Raw genomic sequence first — 25,704 nt, 5'->3', positions numbered from 1 at the left:
GAACCCAAGTGTCCATCAATGGATGAATGGATAAAGAAGATGTGGTATATATATATACAATGGAGTATCACTCGGCAATCAAAAGAATGAAATCTTGCCATTTGCAACTACGTGGATGGAACTGGAGGCTATTATGCTAAGTGAAATTAGTCAGAGAAAGACAAAAATCATATGACTTCACTCATATGAGGATTTTAAGAGGAAAAACAGATGAACATAAGGAAAGGGAAACAAAAAATAAAAAACAGGGAGGGGGACAAAGCATAAGAGACTCATAAATATGGAGAACAAACTGAGGTTACTAGACGGGTTGTGGGAGGGGGGATGGGCTAAATGGGGAAGGGGCACTAAGGAATCTACTCCCGAAATCATTGTTGCACTAGATGCTAATTAATTGGGAAATAAATTTAAAAAATAAAATTAAAAAAAGAAAGAAAGAAAAGCCCATGTCTCTCATTCCAAGAAAGACACCCTTGGGACTAGTAGCTCCCCTGGCACACACCCTATTTGTGTGTGGGAGCAAGGGGGTGTGGAGAATTCAAACTTTTTAATAAATAAGTTCCAGGAGTGTGTCAGGATCTTTTCTTCCTGATTATCTGAGGAAAACCTGGACCGCCCGATAAAGCTTGTGCGTAGGTCCAGGGGACCAAGAGCTCTGACTCCCTCCTGAAGGGAAGGTCCCCGTTGTAATTTGCTAAGATGGGGCTAATTGGGATAATTACCTCCCCTTGGAATCGCAGTCAGGTGGGGCTGCTTCTAGGGTACGGGAGGAGAGGGTACCGTTCTCTCCTCTCACCCAAACTGCCCTCTTTTGAATGTTTACCCTATAAGCCAGGCCTTGGCACTCCTTCACCCGTCAATCATCCATGTTTAAGGAGGACTGGAGTTGAGTGGCGGGAAGTCTGGCTACTGCCTAGAATGCCGGTTGCAAATTTAATGCCCACAGAGCCAGAGAAGCAGAGACATGTGAGCAAAGCCTCAGGGTGCAAGAGGAACGGGGTGGGGTGGGGGGCTGATGGGGACTGTGGTGGAATAGCTCAGAGAACATTCGAGGCACGTGCAACCTCATATGGAAGTGGGGGTGGGGCAGGGTGGTTTGAGGACAAGTAGGGTGGCATGTCTGGGGAGACAAGGGCCAGAGAGAAAAGACCTCCAAGAGGGAGGTGATGCCACCAACCAATGTCATCTATTTTGAAATTTTGTCCAAGGACATTGGTGGCCACCTGGCTCAGGTGCAACCTTTAAACTCAGAAGCCTCTGGGGCTCCTGGGTGGCTCAGTTGGTTAAGCGATTCACAGGTCATGATCTCACAGTTCGTGGGTTTGAGCCCCGCGTCAGGCTCTGTGCTGACAGCTCAGAGCCTGGAGCCTGCTTTGGATTCTGTGTGTTCTTCTCTCTGCCCCTCCCCTGCTTGCTCTCTCTCTCTCTCTCTCTCTCTCTCAAAAATAAATGAAAACATAAAAAAAAAATAAACTCAGAAGCCTCACACACATGTATCTTTGGTCGCAGGCAAGGGAAGGGAATGTTGGTAAATTGCCCAATAGCTACCAGGGAAAAGAAAATAGCATCTCTTGTTAGCCTAGAGACTTCATCCACATGTGACACATCATGTCACAGATTCCCTGAGAGTCCCACCTGCAGTTAGGAGTTCCCCTTCCCCTGCCTTCCCCTGTTGGCAGCCAGCTCTTGCAGAAGTCCTGGACAGAAGCGACCAGAGGTGCCTGGAGGAAATCAAGGCTCACACTGGTGAGAGCAGAAGCTTCCAGAACCTGTGGGACTGATGTTAGCCGGCTTATTGCCCAGGAGACTGTACAAGAGAACTTAAAAATAGCATCTTCTATAATTGCTTGAGTCTCTGGGTGTTTAGTAACCATGTCTGGCAGTATATACCCAAGACAGGCTGGCTGTGGGGAAAGCCATTGTTAAAAAAAAATCATTAGCTTAATAGGCTTGATGAAAAGGTTGGCAAGATGGGAATTTCCTCTTGCAATATGTTCTCTACTCAAAACAGTCCCTGAAATCAGTAGGCCATGTAAATTATTGACTAAAATGCCCTGATAGCTCTCAAGTTTTTGTGTTGTCTTTTTTTTTCCCCCTTATGGACGTAACAAACATTACCTCTGAAAACAGCTTGGAGTGCTAGGATTTACAGCCTCATGTGGGACTATATGTTATTTAACTGCTTTCCTTTACTATCGGTGTTTTGTTCCCTGGTGACTATGTGCACACACATGCGCGTTTTGCCATTTTCCAAGGGAAAGAAAGTTCAGCTAATGGACTGAAAGCATGGAGTAGTGAAGACAGTTAGCAAAGCCCAGTGCCCAGTGATGTCAACGTACAAAAGAATATCTAGGCAGCAATAAGAATGTAGCCCAAGAGAATGTGTGCCCGAGCAAAAAGGACCAGGACTAGGTGAAATCTGCCGCAGGACTGCATTGAAAACCAAGTCCTTCCAAATCCTACCTGCGGTAGCTGAATATGACCACAAATTCTCTTGTCAGTCTCCTTCTCCTGCACCCCGACCAAGAGATGGAGTTTGTTTCCTTTCCACTGACTGGCCCTGGGATCAGGATCGCTTTAGCCAAGTGAAATCACGGTGCCAGTTCAGTGCCTGAGTCTTTGGTTGGTCCAGCAGCTTCCCCTTGGTGCTTTTTGGGGAGCTCCGGACTGCCCGGTAAGAAGCGTGACGACCTTGCTGGAGAAACCTGGTGGGAAGGAGAGGCCCTGAGACCCCCACGGAGAGAGAGCGAGGCCCAGTGTTGCCGTGCTGATCATCCAGAGGAGTCTAGATTCAGCTGCCATCTGGCTGCAGGCACAGGAGAGAACATACACAGACCAGCAGAAGAGCCACCTGGTCAACCCACAGAACTGAGAGACAGCAAAATGGTTGTTATTGTTTTATGCTGCTAATTTTGGGGGTGGTTCATTATGTAGAAAGAGATCCTCAAAACACTGCCCAAGCAGACACAGAGGGCACATTTACTAAGAGATGATGTCCCACCTCTGTCTAGCCCACCCCTGCTATGATATTGACCGTGCCCTTGCTTGGTTTTCTAGATGTGGTCTTTTCTCCGTTGGTGGAATTAGCAGCGGTGAGACAGGAGTCAAGGCCCAGGAGGAGAAGCCTTTCTTTCAAAATTGCTCTCTCTTCAGATTCCCTGGGTGACACGTCCCAGGGACGGCTGTAGGCCATTGGCATGGGCAGCCGTCCAATACGGGGGGCGGGGTAGGCAGGACAAAACACATGAGTCTTGGTAAAGAAGGCAAGAGGAGGTCCTTGTCAAGCAGGAGAAAGAAAGGTACCAGAGTCTAACCGAACAGGCCCAGAGTGTCGGGGGAGATAGGGGATTGTTTTCCTATCCTTCCAACACCATTTTGCTGGCCAACGTCTCAAAATAGAATTGTGTGACCCCAATCCAGTTCCTCCTTGGGGAAAAAAGGAAAAGGGTTTGAACTAACAGTTATAGAGCAGGGACTTACTCATTGGGCATCAAGCCAGGGACTCTCTTTCACACTATCTTCTATACTTCTACGGACAGACTGGATCACTCCGGCCGGCTCTTGGTCTCTTGAAATCTGTAACTTCTAATTATAGTGAACTTGAGCCTTGAGTCTGGTGCTCTATTTATTTAACTTTTAAGTCAAGATAGAAAGAATGTGGCAAAAATAATACAAGGGAAACAGGGCAGAAGACTCTATGTATAGTATTTGTTACCTTTGGCAGGACTGGATATGTAGCAACATAAATGTTTGAACAAGTACATTTTCCCCCCTATGAACGTAAATGTGCCAGGAGGCATTTAAAATGTCCTTTCTCCTTGATTTTCCGATTCACAGTTCACCCTGACCTCTGAGTAGCTTCAACATAAGATCACAGGAAACCATTTCCTTCTTATTTAATAAGTCGGGATTTAAGGCCTCAGTTGTATTTGAATATACCAAAAGCTTACAGAGAGAGAGAGAGAGAGAGAGAAGAGAGAGAGACTTTTAAGTACTTGGTTATTGTTGATCCAAAGAAGAAATCAGCGCCTGTCACTTACAAGGCATATAAAGGGGATGTGAAGGAAGGGTTCGTGGTTGGAATGACCTGTTGTTTTCTGTGTCTACTGCTGAAAGATGAAAGGACTTCTGACACTGAAAACTGTTAAGCATCAGAACCAGCTTGAGTGGGTGACGAAATGCTTGTGTATGTGTTTTTTGTTTTTTTTTTTCTAGAACAGTTTGGGAATGGCAATATTTGCAGGCAGGAAGTCACAGCTTTGTTATTTTTGCTACACTTATTAATGAGTCACAATTCACTTATTTTTAAATGTAGCTATAAATAAAGGCAGGGCATGGTTCCAGCACTGTTTAGATTAAGAAGATTATTCTGCAATTTTTTTTTGGTGAGTCACCAGAACGATTAATAAAAAACTCTATATCCACTGGTGCCCATATATTGACAATGCCCCTCCCCTCGGGATCTCTTTAATATTATGTATCTTTAGAAGACACTATGAAATATTGAAATATATTTATTATTTTTTTTTTAATTTTTTTATTTTATTTTTGGGACAGAGAGAGAAAGAGCATGAACGGGGGAGGGTCAGAGAGAGAGGGAGACACAGAATCGGAAACAGGCTCCAGGCTCCGAGCCATCAGCCCAGAGCCTGACGCGGGGCTCGAACTCACGGACCGCGAGATCGTGACCTGGCTGAAGTCGGACGCTTAACCGACTGCGCCACCCAGGCGCCCCTTGAAATATATTTAAAGATATAGAGGAAAAAGTCAAGATGTAAATGGGATAAATTGTACTGTTTTTATTCACAATCCTTCCATTTCTCCCTATTCTTGCCAAAGTCACTGAGCAAAGTCTTTCCTTGTCTCACGTGACCATATTGCTTTGCCCAGTAGAATGTGAACAGTCAAAACACACACCACACCCGAGTAGAGGTTTTAAATGTTCTTGGGCGGATTGGCTTGACCACTTGCCCAGCTGTCTGGCGCCATGAGAAGAACCCACCCCAGGTAGCGGCTAATATTTTAGCTTCGCTCTCAGCAAAAGATGTGTGAAGAGTAGCCTTGGGATTACCCAAAACTAGAATCCAAGCCATGACAGCCAACTCACAAAACTCAGAAATAAGTGTTTATTGTTGGAAGTCACGGAGCGTTTTGGAGCAGTTTGTTACACAGCGTTAACCCAGTGATTGTTGACTGATAGAGGAGATTTCAGATGCTTTTTAAAATTCATTTTCTTTTTCTATTTTTTAAAAATGTTTTTCTTTTTGAGAGAGAGGAGGGAAGGGGTAGAGAGAGGTGGGGACAGAAAACCTAAAACGGTCTGCGTGCTGACAGCAGACAGGCCAATATGGGGCTCGAATTCACGAACCTTGAGATCATCACCTAAGCTGAAGTCAGATGCTCAACCGACAACCATCCAGGCGCCCCTATTTTCTTTTTCTAGAACTGTATTTCTGATTTTTCTACAGTGAAAAAATGCTATTTAATTTACTCAGTCAGTAGTATGTGTGTATATATATACATATATATATACACATATATATGTATATATGTGTATATATATATATTGAGCACCAACTGTATACCTGCCCTAGATATTGGGAATGAGGTGGTGGAAAAAGTTGAAATACCTGCCCTCACAGACTTAGAGTCTGATGGGGGAGACAGGCACCCATCCAACCATCACACACACAAATGTGAGCTGCAACAACGAGCTGTACTGCAAACGGGAAGCGTGTGGGGCTAGGAGTATGCAGAGAACAGAAAGGTGACTCAGGCAGGTGCTCCAGGAAAGGCGTCACTGAGGATGTGACCACCGAGTTGACCTCTGCAGAATGGGGGGCTAACCAGGTGAGCTGGTGTAATAGAGCCTGGCTTTTAGGAAAATAAGTTTGCTTTTATATATCAGGTTCTGCCATAACATTAACAGGTAATATTGAGCCCGAGGACTAAATTACCGTCGATCTTAATACAAACACGCTACAGGCTGTATAGAAGGAGCACCTAGCTGTCCATCAAAATCCTCACTCCCCCTCCCAGGGTACAGGGTTGTTATTAGAGAGTCGCTGTCCAACCACAAACTCCTTTCCGAGATCCCCTTGTCTTCAGGTGCCGTTGTTCTTACCAGAACTGAGCCCCGGTGAGGAGCACCATTTCTGGGCCAGCACTGTCAAGAATCAGGTGTGCTCTCTCCACGCCAGAGCTTTTCTCCTCCTCCATGAGGACTGTTTTACACAAATCAGAGGTGCTCTGCTGGAGCCTGAAACGCATTACCTCGAGAGAAATACCGTATTTACTCACATAAATCTGAAAGGCCACATTTGAGAGGGCGGATGCCAGACCGAGGGGTCTGATTTGAGAGCCAACGGGGAGCCATTGCAGGCTCTCCAGTGGAGGAATGATAGGGCTGAGGAGGTGTTTTAGGAAGATGAATCTGATAGTAGCACACACAAGAAATGAGAAAGGAAATAGTTCGGAGGCGTGGGGACCGACTGTTGTCACAGTCCAGCTGAGAAATAAAGAGGTCTCGTCTCGGAGGGTGCCCGTAGGGGTGGAGAGGAACGGGGGGCCACGTGAGGTTGCAGAAAAGGAAGAGCCCTGCTCGCCCACGGTCCCCAGCTCATCGAGTGTTCTTGGCAAACCCCAGAGGCTCCTTAGCCCGGTTCACTCCCATGGCTCCGTTCGCACTAGCTTCCCCACAAAAGATAGCAATACAGACAGGATTATTAAAGTTATGGTCTTGTTTTTTAAAGAATGTTCATAAGAGAAAAAGGGGGTAATTGCTCCACTAATTAGAAATGAGACAGATGAGCTATTTTCTAAAATCGTTTCTAGTAGCTGACTAATCTCCAGAGAAGAAAAGATTGCACGTCTTGGTTGGGGGGAAAAATTACCGTACACGTTTTTATGCTGGAATGAGAAAGTCAGCTAAAAGCTAGGAAGCTAGCATGAGAGCAAAGAGGATGCCTAAAGATGTTTTGTGGAAGCACTGGCAGGTGGCTTCTTTGATTTTTAAAAAACTTTTTAAATGTTTGTTTATTTTTGAGAAAGAGAGTGTGCGTGGACGAGCGGGGGAAGGGCAGAGAAGGAGACAGAGAATCCCAAGCAGGCTCCACGCTGATAGCAGAGAGCCTGCCGTGGGGCTCGAACTCAGAGAACTGCGAGATCATGACCTGAGCCAAAGTCGTTTAACCGACTGAGCCCCTGGCAAGTCGCTTCTGTGTGTGCTCTGCTGGAGGAAAAGTCAGACTGCCGGGGTTAAGTCTGGCTCTGCCTTCCTCCCTGACCTCACCTTCCCCACCTCTCCTCGGCTGAAGCTGCTCTTGGCTCCTCAAATGCACATGCTCATCTGTAGCTTGGGGACTTTGCCCGGCCCTTTATTTTTGGGAGAGAGAGAGACACACACACACAGAATCTGAAGCAGGCTCCAGGCTCTGAGCTGTCAGCACAGAGCCTGACATGGGGCTCAAACTCACAAACTGTGAGATCATGACCTGAGCCAAAGTCAGACGCTTAACTGACTGAGCCACCCAGGCACCCCCTCCCCCCCCACACACACATTTCACCTTAAATATCCCCTTGGAGAGTCTCTCCAGACATCCCAATCTAATGCAGCCCCCTCCCCCCACACCCATCATCCCATACCATGTCTCCTCATTTTAATTCTCTCCCAGCATGTATTTTGTTTTGATATCCTCCCATTTATCTACGTGTTTGCTCGTCAATTTCCCCTGCTAGAACGTAAGCCCCATGAAAGAGCACCCGGCCAGTCTGACTCCCACATTATCTGCAGCTTCTAGAACAGCTCCCACATATAGTAGCAGCTCAATAAATATTTGCACATCATTGAACGACCAAGTCAGGGACTAATGATGAAAGTACCCAATGAATTAACCCCAAAATAAATATTCTCTTCTCAAAAAAGCTTATTCAATGAGATTTTCCTCCCTGAGTTTATGTTTGATTAAGAAATATATTTTCGCAATTATGACTGAATTTTTCCAATCTGTATTTTATATCAGACAACTAGACTCTAGGAAAACATAAGGTTCCTAATCAAGGGGAAAAAAACCCAAACATTTAAAAAATCATCTCTGGGAGGATAACCTTAGATGTAAGTCATGAATTTTATGCATGGTTTCTGCCGCTGATTAGCATCTTTTCTCTTCTTAAAGCTACAGTATCTTCTAGGTAGCACCTATCACACAGGACTTACACACACATTCAAAATTCAGAAAATATTGAGGCAAGGATGAGGAGACAGTGTTTGTGATCTGTGGGTTTGGGAAGGGCTGAGAAGTTTAAAATAACTATCGCCACCTCCAGGAAGTCTTTCCTGATTCTCCCAAGCAGAATTTCTTTCTTCTCTGCTCTCATAACACTATTCACTTGAGTCTATAACCACCCTGGTGTCTAACACCAATGAGGTACTTAATAGGCACTCGATTAAATGAATACATAGATGATTGAAATTATGTGAGGAAAAGCTGTCTGAATTGGGACAAGCTTTTAGAAATCACCTTAGGCAACGTTTCCTAAAATTTAATTATTTGCATCTCCCATTAAAATTTTGGGCATACTATTTTTTTTTAAGTTTATCTTTGAGAGAGACAGCGTGCACATGCATGCAGGAGGGGTAGAGAGAGAGGGAGACAGAATGCCAAGTAGGCTCTGTGCTGTCAGTGCAGAGCCCGAGACGCGGGGTTCTATCCCACGCCGAAATCAAGAGTTGGTCGCTTAACCAACTGAGCCACCCAGACGCCCCCATACTGTTAGTTCTTATGTGTTTCTCTAAATCAATCCTTCTACTGCTTAAATGCATTCGTATTTTAAGAAAAATATGCATCATAATCAGTGGAGAACTGGCATGGCTTACCAGAAGTAGAAAGCAATCCCCACCCCTCCAAAAACCAGTGAAAGCTAAATAAAAATCTAGCTTGGTCTTATGGGCTGAACTGTGTCCTCTCCTCCCCATTTCTGTGTTGAAGTCTCAACCTCTAGTACCTCAGATTGTGACTATATTTGAGATAGGACTTTAGAGGTATTGAAGGTAAAGTCAAGTTGTGAGAATGGCCCTAATCCAATATGGCTGATGCCCTTATAAGAAGAGATTAGGACACAGAGACGCCAGGCATGTGTAGACCTCAGACATGAGCCATGAACACAAAACAAGAAAATAAGCCACAGAATGAGGCTTGGGAAGAAACCAAGCCGACAGACCCTTTGATCTTGGACTTCCAGCCTCCAGAACTGTGAGAAAATAACTTTCTGTTGTTTAAACTCCCAAATGTGTGATACCTTGTTACGACAGCCAGAGCTGACTAACACACCGCATATTACTGCTGGTGAGGGACACTGAGCCCAAAGGCAGGTCTCATTTGGTTGAAACCTGAGGTTTTAAAAGAAAGAGAAGTGTTAAAGACATACTACCACCAACTGAGATTTTCTCCTTGACAAAAAATGAAGTAGAATTTAAAAGGGAACTTTTTCACTTTAAGGCTTATACTGGTCAAGCTGGAATATGCTGTATTAGAAATAATGTCTGTGTCTAGGGGCGCCTGGGTGACTCAGTCGGTTGAGTGTCCGACTTCGGCTCAGGTCGTGAACTTGCGGTCTGTGAGTTCGAGCCCCGCATCGGGCTCTGTGCTGACATCTCAGAGCCTGGAGTCTGCTTCAGATTCTGTGTCTTCCTCTCTTTCTCTCTCTGCCTCTCCCCCGTTCATACTCTGTCTCTGTCTCTCTCTCAAAAATAAATAAACATAAAAAAAAAAAAGAATCTCAGTGTCTTAACACATGAAAAATGTATTTCTCACACCTGCTATGTGTCCTGCACAGGTTGGCAAGGGGTCTCCCCACTTCCCAGGTCAGGGACCCTAGGCCGATGAAAGTTCCACCATTTAGAACTCACGGGTACCTTCTCTCACCACGTGTGGGAAGGAAAGTTTGGAGAATTGTGCCTGGCCCTCCCACCCTCTCAGACCGGAAGTGACGCACATATCATTGTTGCTCACATTTCATTGGCCGGAACTTAACACGTGACCCCTACTAGGCAGAGGACCAGGAAATGTAAGCAAACGAGTGGATTCTTCGAGTTGTGTTACTGTCTCTTCCATAAGGTCTGATGCTACGTAAGGTCATCTTTCTGTCCTTACAGAATCATCTCAAGGGGCGCCCGGTGAGCTCGGTGAAACGACTGAATCTTGATCTTGGCGTTGTGCGTTCCAGCCCCACGTGGGGTATAGCGATTACTTAAATAAATAAAACTTTAAAGAAACCATCTCAGCTCAAGGTTGCATCCATGTTTGGGGGGAAGAAAAGATCTGGTACAGTTTCTTCATCGCAAAGCTGAAAATCCCAATGTGAGCATTTAGTTGGTGTTACATATCCTCTTTGCGGTGAGTTTGCAGCCAGAGATCTGGTTCTACCCTTAAGCTCTGTCCACTCAGCCCCGTGAGCGCGAAATTGTAGCAACTGGAACAATTTGGATGTCTGTTTTTGGTGCAAGAACTTTTCCTTGTTTATAACGGGAAATATTCTAAAGGCTAATACCGATACTGAAGCACGTGAGGGCAACTTGTCACATTAAGCATTTCATCCGGAACATGCGGAGACCTTCCCTACTCATGTCTGAGGCAACAATGAGAATGTATGATTGCTCGGTGTTGTCTGGTTAGCATCCAATTATGTACACTGTATTTATTTTAAATTTAGAAGATGCACACAAGAGGGTTCCAGGAACGACATGGGAAGAAACCGGCAGCGCACTGAATGGAAAAAATTAATGACTTGAATTATACAACCTGTGCATCGAAGCCGACAAGAGGGGGAGAACAGGGGAGAAAGGAAGGCGCAGGTGTTCACACTGTAGGCCGCCGACAGTCCTGGGCGGTGCTTGAAGAGCAGTCACCTTCCGCGCAGCTGTCCGTCACATCCTTTACCTTCATGGCAAGGCGGGGCTCTTTGGATCACGCCTGTGCAACAATTTCGGGAGTACAAAAGTAATGCCCCTGAACAGACTTCCACAGCAAACATCTTTGTAGAGAACAGATCCAACTGTTAAGTTTAAGTGAAATCACTTTGTCAGCTCCACAGGGCTAGAGGGTGGTGGGGAGTGAGCAGAGCCAGAGCAAAGAAACACAGAGTGGGCCTTGGGCATTTCTGCTGATGGAAGGAATCAATATCTGTTGGGCTGCTACCCTGGGAAGCACCTATTATGTGTCAGGGACCTTCACACACATTGTCTCCTTCATCCCTCAGGATTACCGCTAAGTTTAGAGGCAAAGAAACCGAGGTCAGGCTGATTGCCTTGCCCCGGGTTCGGTTGTGTCCCCTCAAAATTCATACATTGAAATCCTGGCCCCCTAATGCCTCAGAATATGATCTTCCTTGGGCATAGGGTCCTTGCAGAAGTAATTAGTGGAGATGAGGTCGTATTAGAGTAGGGTGGGCTCCAAATACGATATGACTGATGTTCTGATGCAAAGGGGGAAATTTGGAGACAGACACACACATACACACAGGGAGGAGGCCGTGAGAGTGGAGGTAGGGATGGTAGTGATGCTTCTACAAGCCAAGGATACCAAAGATTGCCAGTAACCACCCCACCCCACCCCCAGAAGATAGGGGAGAGTCAGGGAACAGATTCTCCCCCAAACCTTCGGAGGAGGAACCAGCCCAGCCAACACCTTCATCTCAGATGCCTGGCCCCCAGAACTAAGAGACAATAAATGCTGTTGGTTAAGCCCTCAGTCTGTGCTCCGTTGTTCTGGCAGTCCCCGCAAATTAATACAACATGGTTACGAAGCAGAGGGCCACTAGGTCTGTCTGAGTCCAAACCTTGTCTGCGAAGGCAGGGTCAGTACTCGCCTTCGTACCTGCTGTGTGCGGGCATGTCCCGAAGTCTCCCCTCCTTTTATATAAAGGAGGAAACTGAGGCCCAGAGGTTAGACTGTCCTGTCCAAGGCTTCAGGTAGGCCAGGGCAGAGTGAGGCCCAGAGGTTAGACTGTCCTGTCCAAGGCTTCAGGTAGGCCAGGGCAGAGGCAGGTTTCTCTGTGCTTTTTCATATGTGACATCATGATTCTTCTCCTCATTGTTCCAATTTCAGAATGTTCAAGACAGCTTCTTGGATTCCTGGTAAATCAGGAGCAGACAGCCAATAAAGGATTGTTCCTGACGTGGAAGTGCCTGAAAGCTTTTCATGGGGAAAGCATTTGGGATCCTGGCAGGTTGTAGTCTCAGAATCAATCAGTCATTTGTTCTGTGAGTTAGGTCTTACTCTTCTCATATTACACATGAGAAAACAGACTTGGAGACCGTGTAGCTGTTGGGGAATGGCGGCCTAAACCCCAGCCCGGTAGACCGCAGGGGCTGATCTGGGCACACAAACTGTGCTGCCCCGCCCAGAGTCCGTGGGTGCACTCTGCGCTGGGCCTCCCCTCTCCGAGGCTCATTCTTTGGCTTCCTGGCCCTCTTACCTCTTATCCGTCTTTTCTGTGGTTCCCTCTGGACTTCGGTGACAGTCTTCCATGTGACGTGTGTCACAGACAGTAGAAGCCATGTTCCCACACCACCATGGAGGACTTGTAAAAGGCTGATGGAAAATCAGTTTGTGACCCTTTGATGACCATCACCTCCAAAAGAGGGCTGGGTTTAGGGAAAGGGTTTCTTTGGAGAGCCCTGTCTCCATGGAGGTGATGGGGGCAGGGGTTTCTATTTTTATCTCTAATCTGGTGGAAGAGGTGACAATGTGCACTTGGCTTGGGATATGCCTCTGAGCTGTGGGGCAGGGCGTACTGGTGTATGACTTATACCCAAGAGAGCCGTGCTGTGGGAAATAACTGTATTCTCACCTGACCAAACTGCCCGTGTCCCAAGGACCACGGGTGAGTCAGGTGGGGCAAGCCACCCTCTCTAGCCTCACTTCTGTCCATTCTTCATTCAGTCACATTGAATCAGTAGCATTGAATCAGTTCACTAAGTGTGTTGGGCTTTCTTTGACCCCCAGGCTGCTGCACATGCAGCTTACCCCACCCCCCCCCCGAATACTCTGCCTCACCCTTTCTCCTGGTGAGTTTGAGTCAGTCCTCTGCTCCAAAGTCAAGATAGCACTTTCCCTGGGACCCCAAAAGTTGAGTCAACTTTCCCTCATGGGCTCACTGGGATTTGAGCCTTCCGCTTCAGAAGGCTCCTGCACCAGTCTGAGAACTCCTTAGGTGAGGAGCACAGTCTAGTTCACACCTTCCTCCCAGAGCCCACTGCAGGGTCTCTTTTGTTCTACAACATCGAATGAATGAATGAATGAATGAGTGAATGAATGAATGGGAACCCCAAGGTGCTCCTTGACAGGGTCATCTTGGGGCAGTCACATCCTAAGAGGGCTGTGGGCCAGTAGTCCCTTCTCAGCCCAGTTGACCCCCAGCCACGTGACGGGTGAGTGGCCCCAAACAGCAGAGAGGGAGGAGGGCGGAAGGATGTCTCCCCAGTAAAGTCTTGCCATAGATTGGGGGGCAGATATTTTGTGTTTCAGTGATCCGGAAGTAATTTAGAAGTGTGACAAAAGTGCCAACAGAAAGAAAACAATAGTCCCGTTTGCCCCCACTTACTAATGGGGTGTCCGGAGGAGGCTCCACCCCCTCGCTGAAATTTCATTTCCTCAGTGGTAAATGGGTATCGCCACATACCCTCCTCCCTGGCTTATAACCAGGGGCAGCTACATGTGTGAAAATATGGTGAGGCTGTCAAGACGCAAAAGGGAGCTGGGGCTGGCTCGTTCTTTCTGGGCCGCTGCTGTGACAAGGTAGTACCTGCCCGCAGGTGTGTTCTAAGGGTACAGGGTGCAAAGTATTGTGTGTCATCCACCTGTCCCTCTTAGGGACTTCAAGAGATGGATTTATTCCAGACCAGACTCTGGCATTTGTGGGAGACACCAAAATGAACACACAGTTTCTGCCTTCAAGGAACCTATAATTAAGTACAGGAGCTAAGACCTTTAATAGCTACTTAATGTACTAATGTATGACCTTGATGTCCACTGTTATCCCCTGGCCCTTTAAAATCTCAATAAGATTTGCCGAAAGCTCTCAGACAGTCTTCCATGCAAGTCCAAAACCATCCCCAAGATTTGTGAGAAGTCCCATCCTGGGAGGATCACAGCCCCTCAGTCACCGGCCGGCTCTGCCTCCCCGCAGCCTCTGACTGTAGATCAACTTAGGGACAAGCTTCCTGTCCCTGTCCGCTGCCTCGGTAAGCCAGACACGGGGGAGCCTCGGTTCCCTTCCCAGATATCCCAACTCTGACAGCGCTGTGCTCACGCGCGTGTGCCTGCGTGCATGCGTGTGTTTGTTGTGTGCGTGTAGCAGACTTTATTGGAGGTCTGGGAGGAAGAGGACACGGAGGGGTTTCCGGTGCAAAACCGCAACACTTAAAGTCGAGTGTTGCATCACAAAGTCTCCTGGCCGCCCCGACTCTGAGGATGTCACCACGTGGTACCCCGGCCACATCCCCATCTCACTCGCTCTTGATCCTTTTTTGCCTCTCACCGTCCTTCCCCACCTCTCCTTCCCATTCTCTCCATTGTCCAAAGCCTTCACACTCCTTTCTGCAGAGCAACTCCTTTCTCCCACACGTCTTCCGGGCTCACTTCCAGAGTCCCGCCCTGCAGATCCAAACTCTCCCGGTGGGGGTTGACCCAAGGGTCTTCAGGAGGCCGACTGTTCACAGCAACCGCGTGTCTCCATTCTCCAGGATTGGGGCCTTTGGAGGCAGGGCAGAGAGGCAGATTCCAGTCACAGGGATCCTGGCAGGAGGGATATGAGTCTGGGGCCAGGAGAGCAGGACCATACCCTCTGGCCACCAGTGATGCAGCCTGTTGAGAGAAGGGACGGACCCAAGGTGGACAGGAAGGACAGAGGGAAAGCAGAACCCCGTTCTGCCCCAGCACCGCACTGGCCCCTAATTTCCTTGTTTACTTTTTATTCAACTAGCCTATATACATATGACATACGTTTATGTATAATATATATACTTTTCATATATATTTGTATTTTAGAATATGTATGTGTATCACCTATTTGTAAATACATGTAATTCAATAGTTATCTCTATATAATACGCATGAAATACATTCATTAAACGTATAAATATAGATTTGTATTTACACTCACACACCGACTGTGCCCGTGTACCTTACGCCAGCACCCAGGCCTTGAAGCAGACCGTGCCACCACCCAGACACTCCCCTTGCAGCCCCCACATGAAGCACTCTTCTGACTACTCACTGCCCAGATCTGTTCTGCCTGTTTTTGTACTTTACGTAAATGGAATACTCAAGTTGGCCCTCCTTCACGCCTGGCATCTTTCAGCATTTTATTTGTGCTATGCGCCCCCATTTGGGGATGCGGTCATACATAGCACCCCCTCTTTACAGCTGGTACTCGGTGACTATGCCGTAATTTATTTGTATATTCTATTGCGGATGGACATAGATTGTTTCTAATTGGGAGTGACGGTGGAGCCTTTGCTTTTGAACCCGATACTTGCAAAAGGCCAGTTACTTGGAGGGACACAAAAGAGTCCCTCATTCACTCAGCAAACATCTGTAGTGACTTTGCTGTGCCAGGTGGGTGGACGAGCGCTGGAACCCGACAGAGAGCAAGGTCCACGCGTCCCAGCCCTTGTGGAGCTGGCCATCCGTATGGGAGGTGGGTGTGTGGGCAGATAATTAGAACAGGAGACTTAGATGGGGCACCTGGTGGCTCGGTCGGTTAAGCATCTGACTCGCTCAGGTCATGATCTCGCCGCTCGTGAGTTCAAGCCTGCCTCAGGCTCTCTGCTGTCAGCACAGAGCTGGCTTTGAATCCTCGCTTTCCCTCTGTCTTGTCCCCCACCCCCCCCAAAATAAACATGAAAAAAAAAAGCATTTCAAGAACACAAAGATTTAGAGCTTAGTCAAGGATGGAGAGGACCAGCAAAGGGAGGATTTGAAGGGAATCAAGCAAAGGGGGCTGGAGAGAGTACGTTCCAGAAGAAGGAACAGCTTGTGCAAGGGCACATTCGTCAGACTCCAACCTCCCTAATGCTGAGGGCTAGAGAATGGGGTGGGGGTAGGTCAGGCTGCACTGGTAGGCAGGGGCGGATCTTGAAGGGCAAAGAGAGCCACTTTAAGGAGCTGGGGCTTTTCTTGAGGACAAAGAGGCTCCATCTACATGGACATATGGCGTCAACCGCTTTGCCTTTTTAGAAGCCCCTCATGGTTACAGCTCAGGGTGGGTGGAAGCAGGCATGCCTGGACACAGATGGACAGGCAGGGCGTGTTTAGTCCGAGAAGAGGTGGTGGGCCTGAGTCCCTTTCCCCCGCTCCTGTCCCCAGACATGGACCTCACAGCGTAGCCTACAGGGCAGTGGATTCGCCGGAGACCTTCACGGAGCACATTTGCTTAGGGAGTCCCACGTGCTTCCACTAGTCCCCTACGCTGTTTCGTCTGGAAGCTTCCAAACTGAACTCTCATCTAACCTTTCTGTGTTTCTGGAGCCCTCGCTTCCCATTCAGAACTCTGACCCTCGATGGCCGTTTCCTCCGGAGTCGCCTGGCTTGGCTCCTCTGAGACGAGGAGTCTGGGAAAGAGAAGGCTGGGTCTTGCCTCGTGGGGAAAGAGACAGCTGCTGGGCCACATTTCCTCCGCCTTGCTTACTCTGCATTTTTGGGTGAGCTGTTTTTGTTTAATGTAAGCAGAGCAAATCCATCCATAGCAAAATCAGAGAAAATAACTTGTTGATGTGTAAACCAGGATGTCACAAATAACCCTGTTTGTTTAATTATAGCAGGCTGAGTGTTGTGAGCAGAGAAGGGGGTGGCGATGGCAGTGGTGGTGATAGAAGGGGATTTCAGGATACCGGTGCCCGTGCCGGCGTCCCATAGGCTTGCAGAGGAGACCTTGAGGAAAATGTGAATGCCTGGAGCCACGTGGATAAAGTGGGGCACATATGGTACACGAGTCAAGGTCAACGGAGTGGGTAGATGGCTTTCGGTGCTAATGGGAATTCGCTGTGGAGTCGCTAGACAGAAAAATTAAATCATAGGTGAAAGGAAAAAAAGAGGGAAATAATAAGACTGCGAGCGCAGGAAATTTTGACTTTAGGACTAACTGTTTTATGAAGAAGTTCCTCCCTGTGAAAGGCATCAATCTGGTAGAAGGCAGAGGACACCGGGCATGGGAAGAGGGGTCTCCCCACCCCCACCGCACCTACCATTGGCTCCTTTTCCATTTCAGGAAGAACCTAGAAACCAGGACTTTAGAAAAGTTAGCAGGAATGTAGCATAGCATTTGAGATCATGGCTTTGGATTTAGGGAGGCCTGGGTTCAAGTTTGGGTTCAAGTTTCTCTTCTCTCCTATGTAACCATAGGAGTTAGCTCACTTTACCTGCCTCGGGTGTTGGGGTAATCCAATTCAAGAGGCATAGATGAGATCTTAGCACCGTACCTGGCACAGAGGTAAATATCAGTGAATAAAAGACAGGTATACCCGCTTTTCAAAAGTTCACATTATGTCGCTTTGCTTTTACAAAATCTTTTTACAAAGACTTAAATAAGTCTTTTTACAAAGACTTAAATTAGTACCTGTTTTCACTAACTGAAAGGAATCCAAAGAGGAAATTTGCTTTTATGAAAAAAGGCGAAGAGTAAAAATAGTTCGGCATTTGTTTTGCCTCTCAAGCTGTTACAGAGGCAGCACACCCCCCCAGCATGGAGAAAGGTGTCGCCAAGCTCCTTCCCGTCGAACTACGCTCAGCATCTCAGCATCAAGGCGCCAGAGCTTTGAACTGTGTCTTTGAACATCCGTGCTTTATCTCAATTTATTTTGTGCATCCATTAGTAAGAGGTGTCCTAAGGAATTAGGAAAGCTTTCATGGGAAAGCTCCCCTTTTGGACAGCAGGGGAAGCCTGTACATATATCAGAATGAGAAACGAATGCTGTGAACAAGGGTGTGTTAGGTGATGCTGTTCTGGCACACACCAAGTGTCCCTGTCACATGCATCACCTCGCAGGAGCTGCCCCAATGCCCCCATTAAGCTTTTAAGGAAGAAGTCACTCTATTTCTTTTTAAGAGAGAGAAAGCACGAGTGGGGGAGGGGCGGAGAGCGAGGGGGGTGGAGAGAGAGAGAGAGAGAGAGGGAGAGAGAGAGAATCCCAAGCAGGCTCCACACTGTCAGCACAGAGCCTGATGGGGGTTCGAACTCATGAACCTCGAGATCATGACCTGAGCCAACACTGGACGCTTAACTGACTGAGCCACCCAGGCGGTGCCCCAAGGAAGCAGTCAATTCCAAAGGGGCTTAAGACTTTCCTCAAAGACAGTAACACATTGGGTAGTTAATTCACTTTTTGGGGAGATGAGAGGACATGACAATTACCTTCAGAAATTTGGCTCTGAAGAAGAAAAGGTCACATTATAACTTTCCTGGGCTCATGGCACCTTTGCCCTCATGGGCCTCTTTCCTCCATAAGGAAAGGGAAAGGGAAAGGGAAAAAGGGAAAGGAAAGGAAAGGAAAAGGAAAGAAAAAATAAAATAATTATATTGTGTGACTACATTGGTATAAGGATGCATGTGATATAGGTTGGCTTCATTATTATATATTCTTCATAATCATTTTTATTCTGGTTTTGAAAGAAATTAAAATATTTTTTGTGGCGTCTAGGCCCAGGGCCTATTGGTGGGCCCGAGTTAGGAGCATGGAAAGTAAAACTTTTTTTTTTTTAAGTTTCTTTCTTTTGAGAGAGAGAGAGAGAGAGAGAGCACAGGCGGTGGGGGTGGGGGGAGGGGGGGAGAGAGAGAGAGAAAAAGAAAGAAAATCCCAAACAGGCTCCTCTCTGTCAGTGCAGAGCCCCATGCGGGTCAGAACCCATGAACCGTAAAATTATGACCCGAAACAAGATAAAAAATCAGACTTTTAACTGACTGAGCCATCCAGGCGCTCCAAGCATTTTCTATGGAAGTGAAAATTTTATAAAAACAAGAAAATGCATTGCATTTTGCACACAGCTACCTTTATTTAAGTAAAAGAGAGCTTTTTATTTTGAAACTTTTCTGTTTTGTTTTCTTTCGTGGTTAAAACGGGCTTTCCCTCAGGGAATGATCATGAAATTACATAGTAATTTTATTTGTGTATGTATGTATGTATGTATGTATTTATTTATTTATTGGTTTGTTTGTTTTTTATGTATTAGTAATCGGACAAGATAAAAACAGCTCTGGGTTCACCTATCCCCTGCTCAGGTTCCCGGCTTGCTTCCCTAAGGAACAATATTCCTTTGTTGAGCCACCCCTCCTCCACTCTCAGTAATTCTGATTTGGGTGGGGGTGGTCACACCCCCCTTGAGCTGGTCTGGCCAATCAGAGTAGTCCTTGTGGGCGCTGATTGGTTCAATGATAATAAGCGCTTGATTGCAGACAAGGCCAATGGGAGCCCAGCCTAGAATTCGTGGGTGATCTGAGAAGGAGGAGTTCTCTTCCTACTAGGATCCCGGGTAAAAAGGCAAGTGTAAATTTCCAGCTCCCAGCGGCTACCCGTGGTAAATACCTACCTAAGAGTGAAGCCATGGCAGAGAAAAACAGAACAAAGAGATAGAAATAGCATCAGTTGAACACCTGGATTTAGTTATGCCTGAAGCTACTTAATCCTTGGGATTTAAATTACAGCAACCAATAATGTTTTTTGTTTGTTCATCGCTTAAGTCCGTTTAAATTTAGTTGTTGTTGTTTTTAATCAAACCAAAAATTCTGTCTAATACACCTGGCAACCTCAGAATTTTTTTTTTTTTTTTAATGCCTTACCTGGGAAGGGGGGGGGTGTCTGGGGGACTCCATTGGTTAAGGGACTGACTCTTGATTTCAACTCAGATCACCATCTCTTGGTTCATGGGATCCAGCCCTGCCTCACCCTCCTCGCTGACAGTGTGGAGCCTGCTTGGGATTCTTGTTCTCCCTCTCTCTCTGTGCCCCTGCCCCACTTATGCGCTCTCTCTCCCTCTTTCTCAAAATAATAAACAAACAAACTTTAAAAATGCCTGGGTAGCTCAGTCAGCTGAGCGTCTGACGCTTGATTTCAGCTCAGGTCATGATCCCAAGGTTGCGAAATTGAGTCCTGTGTCTGGCTCTCGCTAAGTATGGAGCCTGCTTAGGGTTCTCTCTCTCTCTGTCTCTCTCTCTGTCTCTCTCACTCGTGCTCTGCCCCTCTCCCCTGCTCATGCTCTCTCTCTCTCTCTCTCTCTCTCTCTCTCTCTCTCTCTCTCTCAAATAAATAGTTTAAAAAGAAATATATAAAATAAATAGAAATGCCTTATGAAATACATATATACATGTCAGAGAGTGTTTGTTCTGTGCCTACATAGAGTAAAAGTAATGTTCAACCAGTGTTTCCATTTGGATGACTTGGCTTCTGCAACCGCCCTCCTCTTCCTTTCATTTTCTAAAAAATAACTTTAGGGGTTCCTTCCATCAGCAACTGGCTCCCTTGAAAGAGATTCTTCTGAATAAAAAATGACCTCTTTTTGTGTATCAGGAACAGGTAGAACAGGCCTTCCCTGCACTGTGTCCCAGAAATGTGCTGTTGGAGAACTCCTCCCAGAGGAAAATCAACAATGACAATCAATATGCGTGATTCATTCACTATGGGCAGTATTTCCCAAAGTGTCCCTGGACCAAAGCATCAGCATCATCCAGGAACTTCTTAGAAATGCAAACTTCTTGGGCCCCACCCTAGATTTACTGCGTCAGAACCTCTGAGGGTGGGGCCCAGCAATCTCTGTTTTTACAACCCTGAGACGCACTAGCTCCGGGGTTTCCTCTTTGAATTACTATAGATGCAGCTACTGGGTGTTTGAAATCAAACCACAGTAACTGGTAGAATCAATCTGGATTTGAAATTCTTTTTTCACGTTGAGGATAGGAGGGGTCGAACTAGAATAAATTGGCTGTTTTCTTTTTTTCCTTTTTGTTCATTAGTAGTTTGCTAAATACACGTTGTTTTTATTCTTTCCTCAAGCACTTGCTTTTTCACACTTGACTCAGCACATTTGACTATATATACTTCCATCAATGTTGAGAGCCAATTAGTATCTATTATCCACCTCCATTTAGAAGGTTAGACCTTGATAGTTCATCGTGTCTTTCTTCCCTCTTCCATTTTCTCTCCTTTCCCTCATTCCCAGGTTTTGTTGAAATCTTTTGGAATTTAACAGGTAGAATTTTTTCTTAACAATTAATTAAGCTTCACAGCCATGTTTTTGGTGTTCTATTGGGTTTTACTGGTTTTATTAGTTTCTTTGCTCACCACAGTTGGCGTGTGACCTATCTTCCTCTTTCTTGGATTCATTTTTCCTATCGTTGGAGTACATCCCCGAGAGAATCTTTCAGAAAGCATTCATGGAGAGGAACTTTCTGAGTCCTTGTTCATCTAAAATAGTTATTTTTATTTTGCACTTAAATGGTTTTTGGCCTGGTATAGAATTCTAGATTGAAAATTGTTTTTGTTTTTTGTTTTTTCCTGCAGAGCTTTATAGTACTTCATCTTATGGGATTTTATACTTATTGCACTTGAGAAGTCTGATGATGTCCTTCTGTTTGTTCTTCCTTGCAAGTTAAACTATTGGGATTTTTTTTCCTCTCTGGAATTTGTTTTCTTTATTCCTGGAAATTTTACCAATATGCCTGGGGCCAAATCCTCCACACTTCTCTCTCTCTCTCTCTCTCTCTCTCTCTTTTTTCAGTATTTTGTGGGCTCTTTTAGTATGAAAATTTGAGAATCTCTTTAAGTTTGACATTTTTTTGAAAATTTATTTGATTATTTTCTCTATCTACTTTCTTTTTGGATATTCTTTGAGACAGAGGTTGGAACTCCGGTTCTGTGTTATATATTTTTTTTTAAGGCTTTTTTATTTTCAAGTAATCTCTACACTCAATGTGGAGCTCGAACTCACACCCCAAGATCAAGAATCACACACTCCACCCGCTAAACCAGCCAAGCACTTCCTGGTGCTGTTTTTTATACTCAATTTTATATCTCCCGCATTTCAATGCTTGGAATTTGACATTATGTCCTGGGTAGATTCCTTGCCTCAATATTTCAGTTCTTTATGCACTCTTCATTTGTATGGATTTTATTTATCAGTCCATCATTTGTGGGGATTTTTTCATTTGAAAATATTGTAAGCCATAGAAAATTGCAGAAGATAGCATAACACCCATGCACACATCACTCAAATAATAAACATTGAGGTTTTGTCATATTTGCTTTAGTTCCTTTTAATAAAATATTGTTGAGAAAATTGCAGTTTATTCCTCTCCTTTCTAAATTTACTCTTCTCTCTACTCCTTTTCTTCATCTTCCCCAGAGCAATTACTATCATAAATATTATTTGTTTATATGTGTATATATTCTACCATCACCCCTCAGTCTTTCCTAGGTTTTTGTTATTGCTTTTGCTTTGTTTTGTTTTGTTTTGTTTTCACATTTTAAGATAAATAGTAGTATCACACTGGATTTACCTTTCTGTAGCTAGTAGTTTGGGTTTTTTTTCACTCAACAATAAGTTTGGGGAAACTAATTTAGGTTGTTGGGTGTCTAGTTCATTCATTGTAGGAATATGTGCAATGTATTTATTCATTCCACTAATGATAGATATTTAAGCTGTTTCTAAGTTTTTTGCTCTGAGAAGCAACACTTCAGAGAATACATGTGCTTGTCTACTTGTACATGCATGAGAGTTTCTCTAAGATTTATATTCAGAGAAAGAACTGCTTCGTCAAATGATACGCACATTTTCAATTATTAAAAAAACTGTTAAATTGCCTTCCAAAGATGATACACAGGTGGCATTCTTATATGTTTCTACCAATGGCGTTTGAGAATTTGTGGCTTCCCCCATCTTCACCAACTGTAGATCTTGTCAAACTTTTCCGTTTAGGAAAGCTGATGGGTGAAAGGAAAAAAAAGGAAAGCTGATGAGTGGAAATTGTTTCTTCTACTGGGCTTTTGTTTTTGTTAATCAAGATTTTAGTTTCCAAGAATTCTTTTGTTTCTAGGAACTACTTTTCATAGAAGTTTTGTCTGTCTGTCTGTCTATCTATCTATCTATCTGGATATGCAGCTGTCTCAAATGTCTCTGAGGATATTAATTATATTTATTAAAAAGCATTTCCTGGGGCACCTGGGTGGCTCAGTCAGTCGGGCGTCCGACTTCAGCTCAGATCATGATCTTGCCTTTCGAGTGTAAGCCCCACGTCAGACTCTATGCCGACAGCTCAGAACCCAGAGCCTGCTTCTCATTCTGTCTCCCTCTCTCTCTGCCCCTCCCCCACTCATGCTCTGTCTCTGTCTCTCTCTAAAATAAATAAATATTTTTTTAAAAAAATTTAAATACCTTTCCCTTTTTTTTTTTTTTTTTGGTTCTCCATTGAATGAATTCTGTTTCTTCAGGTGTAAGTTTTTCTGGAGGTGAGTTGGTGCCTCTCTTTCATTCTTTTTTTTTTTTTTTTTTAACATTTATTTATTTTTGAGACAGAGAGAGACAGAGCATGAACGGGGGAGGGTCAGAGAGAGAGGGAGACACAGAATCCGAAACGGGCTCCAGGCTCTGAGCAGTCAGCACAGAGCCCGATGTGGGGCTCGAACTCACATACCGCGAGATCGTGACCTGAGCCAAAGTCGGATGCTTAACCGACTGAGCCACCCAGGCACCCCACCTCTCTTTCATTCTGTTAGTTTTTCTAAAAGTATTGGCAGTTCTTAGCATCTGCTTGTCCATATCACTCTGGCTAGAGTGGATTTCTCAGCCCACGTGAGAATCCCTATTTACCTGGCCATGCCTGCAGGTGCTTAGTAGAGAAACCTGACTCCCCCATACAGGAGACAGAAAAGAGACATATGCAAGGGGTTTGTGTTGTGAGCATGAGGTTTTCCGTCCACTGTGATGGCCATGGATGGCTGGGGTACTGCTCAGCTATCCTGGCCAAGAGGCTCCTGTGGGAGTTTTCTCCTAGTTCTGGAGGCTAGATGTATGTCCAAGATGAAGATGTGGGCAGGGCCGGTTTCTTCTGTGGCCTCTTTCTGTGACTTGCTGGTGCCCTCCTTCTCCTGTGTCTTCACTTGATTTTCCTCTATGCCCGTCTGTCCGAGTCTCTTCTTATAAGGACCCTGGTGATACTGGGTTATGGCCATTCTAACAGCCTCATTTTAATGTAATCACCTCTTTAAAGGCACTATCTTTAAGTAGGATTACATTCTGAAGTACTGGGGTTAGGACTTTAACATATGAAGTTGGGGGAGACACAACTCAGCCCATAACAGTCCTATTCTAGGGTTCTGCTGAAAAAAAAACCCTCTTTTTCCTGTAAGGCTTCTCTTTATTCTATCTTGTTTATGCCATAGTATACAAACTGGACAGTCTCATATGGAGGTTAGCAAATTTGTTTAGTTGAATCCTGTGATTAGATATTTAGTTGTACTTCCCTCCCCCCCTCCTCCTACCCTTTCTATTATAAACAGTCTGGGCAATAAACTTCTTGTGGCTAAATACATGTCCACAATTATTTTCTCCTATACAAGTTTTCATAATTCAAATTAGGTAGAATGTGAAAGATGAATTAAGGAAATTTATTTGCATCACAGGGATCTCTAATGATCACAACTGAAATGCCTAGTGAGAAGTCGTGTCAAACATGCAAGGGAAAAAGCTGTGGAACAATCTGGAATGAACAAGGGAGCTTCTAGAATGCTGGTAATGTTCTGTTTCTTGATTTTGGTGCTGGTGACATGGATATGTCATACGATGTGAATAGGTGCATTGAACTATATGCTTATGATAATGTATATTTCTGTACGGATAATATACTCCAATAAAAATTAAAAGAGGGAGAATCTAGTGAGTGGGCAGCTTAGGAACACAGTAACTTTGAGTACCACTGGAGCAGTTGGCATTGCATTTTTTTAAAGACAGTTATGAATTATGTGCTGTGTAGCAATTTATTTTAATGGTCTGGTGGTTCTCAGCTCTGGCTGTACATTAAAATTGCCTGGGGATGTGTTTTAAAAAATCCTGCTGTCCGGCCTCACTCCAGATCAGCTCAGTCAGAGCCCCTTGGGGGTGGGGCTCCAGCACCAGTATTTTTACAAAGCTCCCCAGTGACTCTAGTGTGCAGCCAGGTTTGAGCAAAAGTGGTCTGGAAACAAAACTATTTTTATTATCTGTGTTCTCTTCTGATTTGCTCAGTGACTTAAAAAAAAAATTTTTTTTTTGGTCCGTTTAGATCCACCATTCCTTTCACAATAATAAAAAATGCACGTGGAGTTAAAATGTACTTTATTACCAACGTTCCTACAGGACAAAGACAGAACTTTTTACTGTAAATGTCAATTTAGTAGCTACTCACATCCTTTTTGTTTGAAATCATAGAAATAACTTCTTTAATAAAGCAACTTTTGTGAGGTCAGGGATTATTGTGTCACACTCGGACGCATTCTTGGAATTAAAATGATTGGTTCACATGGGTGCTTCATCTTTTAGCTTCTGGTATCGTTCAGTTGTCTGCCGGGATTCCCATGGATAGAAGAGCAGGCTGGCTGCTCCCCAGTCTTGCTGCTTCCCCCTCCCTTCCTTTTTTTTTTTTTTTAAGAAAAATATGTTCATCACACAAGTCCTAACTGTA

The 25,704-nt window shown here is 45.2% G+C and overlaps 3 long non-coding RNA genes across 3 annotated transcripts; 2 read left to right on the top strand and 1 right to left on the bottom strand.

Moving 5' to 3' along the window:
* Positions 1 to 10,669: 10,669 nt before the first annotated feature.
* Positions 10,670 to 12,077, bottom strand: LOC122239684. Its single transcript, XR_006219044.1, has 2 exons — positions 11,836 to 12,077; positions 10,670 to 10,970 (listed from the first exon to the last, which is right to left on the bottom strand). It is a non-coding gene; the product is annotated as an uncharacterized LOC122239684 (long non-coding RNA).
* Positions 10,916 to 14,339, top strand: LOC122239686. The gene is made up of 3 exons (XR_006219046.1): positions 10,916 to 10,997; positions 12,105 to 12,225; positions 14,065 to 14,339. It is a non-coding gene; the product is annotated as an uncharacterized LOC122239686 (long non-coding RNA).
* A 1,783-nt stretch (positions 14,340 to 16,122) lies between these two features.
* Positions 16,123 to 25,412, top strand: LOC122239685. Its single transcript, XR_006219045.1, has 3 exons — positions 16,123 to 16,702; positions 24,668 to 24,776; positions 25,306 to 25,412. It is a non-coding gene; the product is annotated as an uncharacterized LOC122239685 (long non-coding RNA).
* The last annotated feature ends 292 nt before the right edge of the window (positions 25,413 to 25,704 follow it).

This window comes from Panthera tigris, chromosome B3, assembly GCF_018350195.1.
Source record: "Panthera tigris isolate Pti1 chromosome B3, P.tigris_Pti1_mat1.1, whole genome shotgun sequence".
Classification (NCBI taxonomy): domain Eukaryota; kingdom Metazoa; phylum Chordata; class Mammalia; order Carnivora; family Felidae; genus Panthera; species Panthera tigris.
The sequence above is the reverse complement of the archived record's forward strand: the minus strand, read 5'-3'. Positions and strand labels throughout refer to the sequence as shown.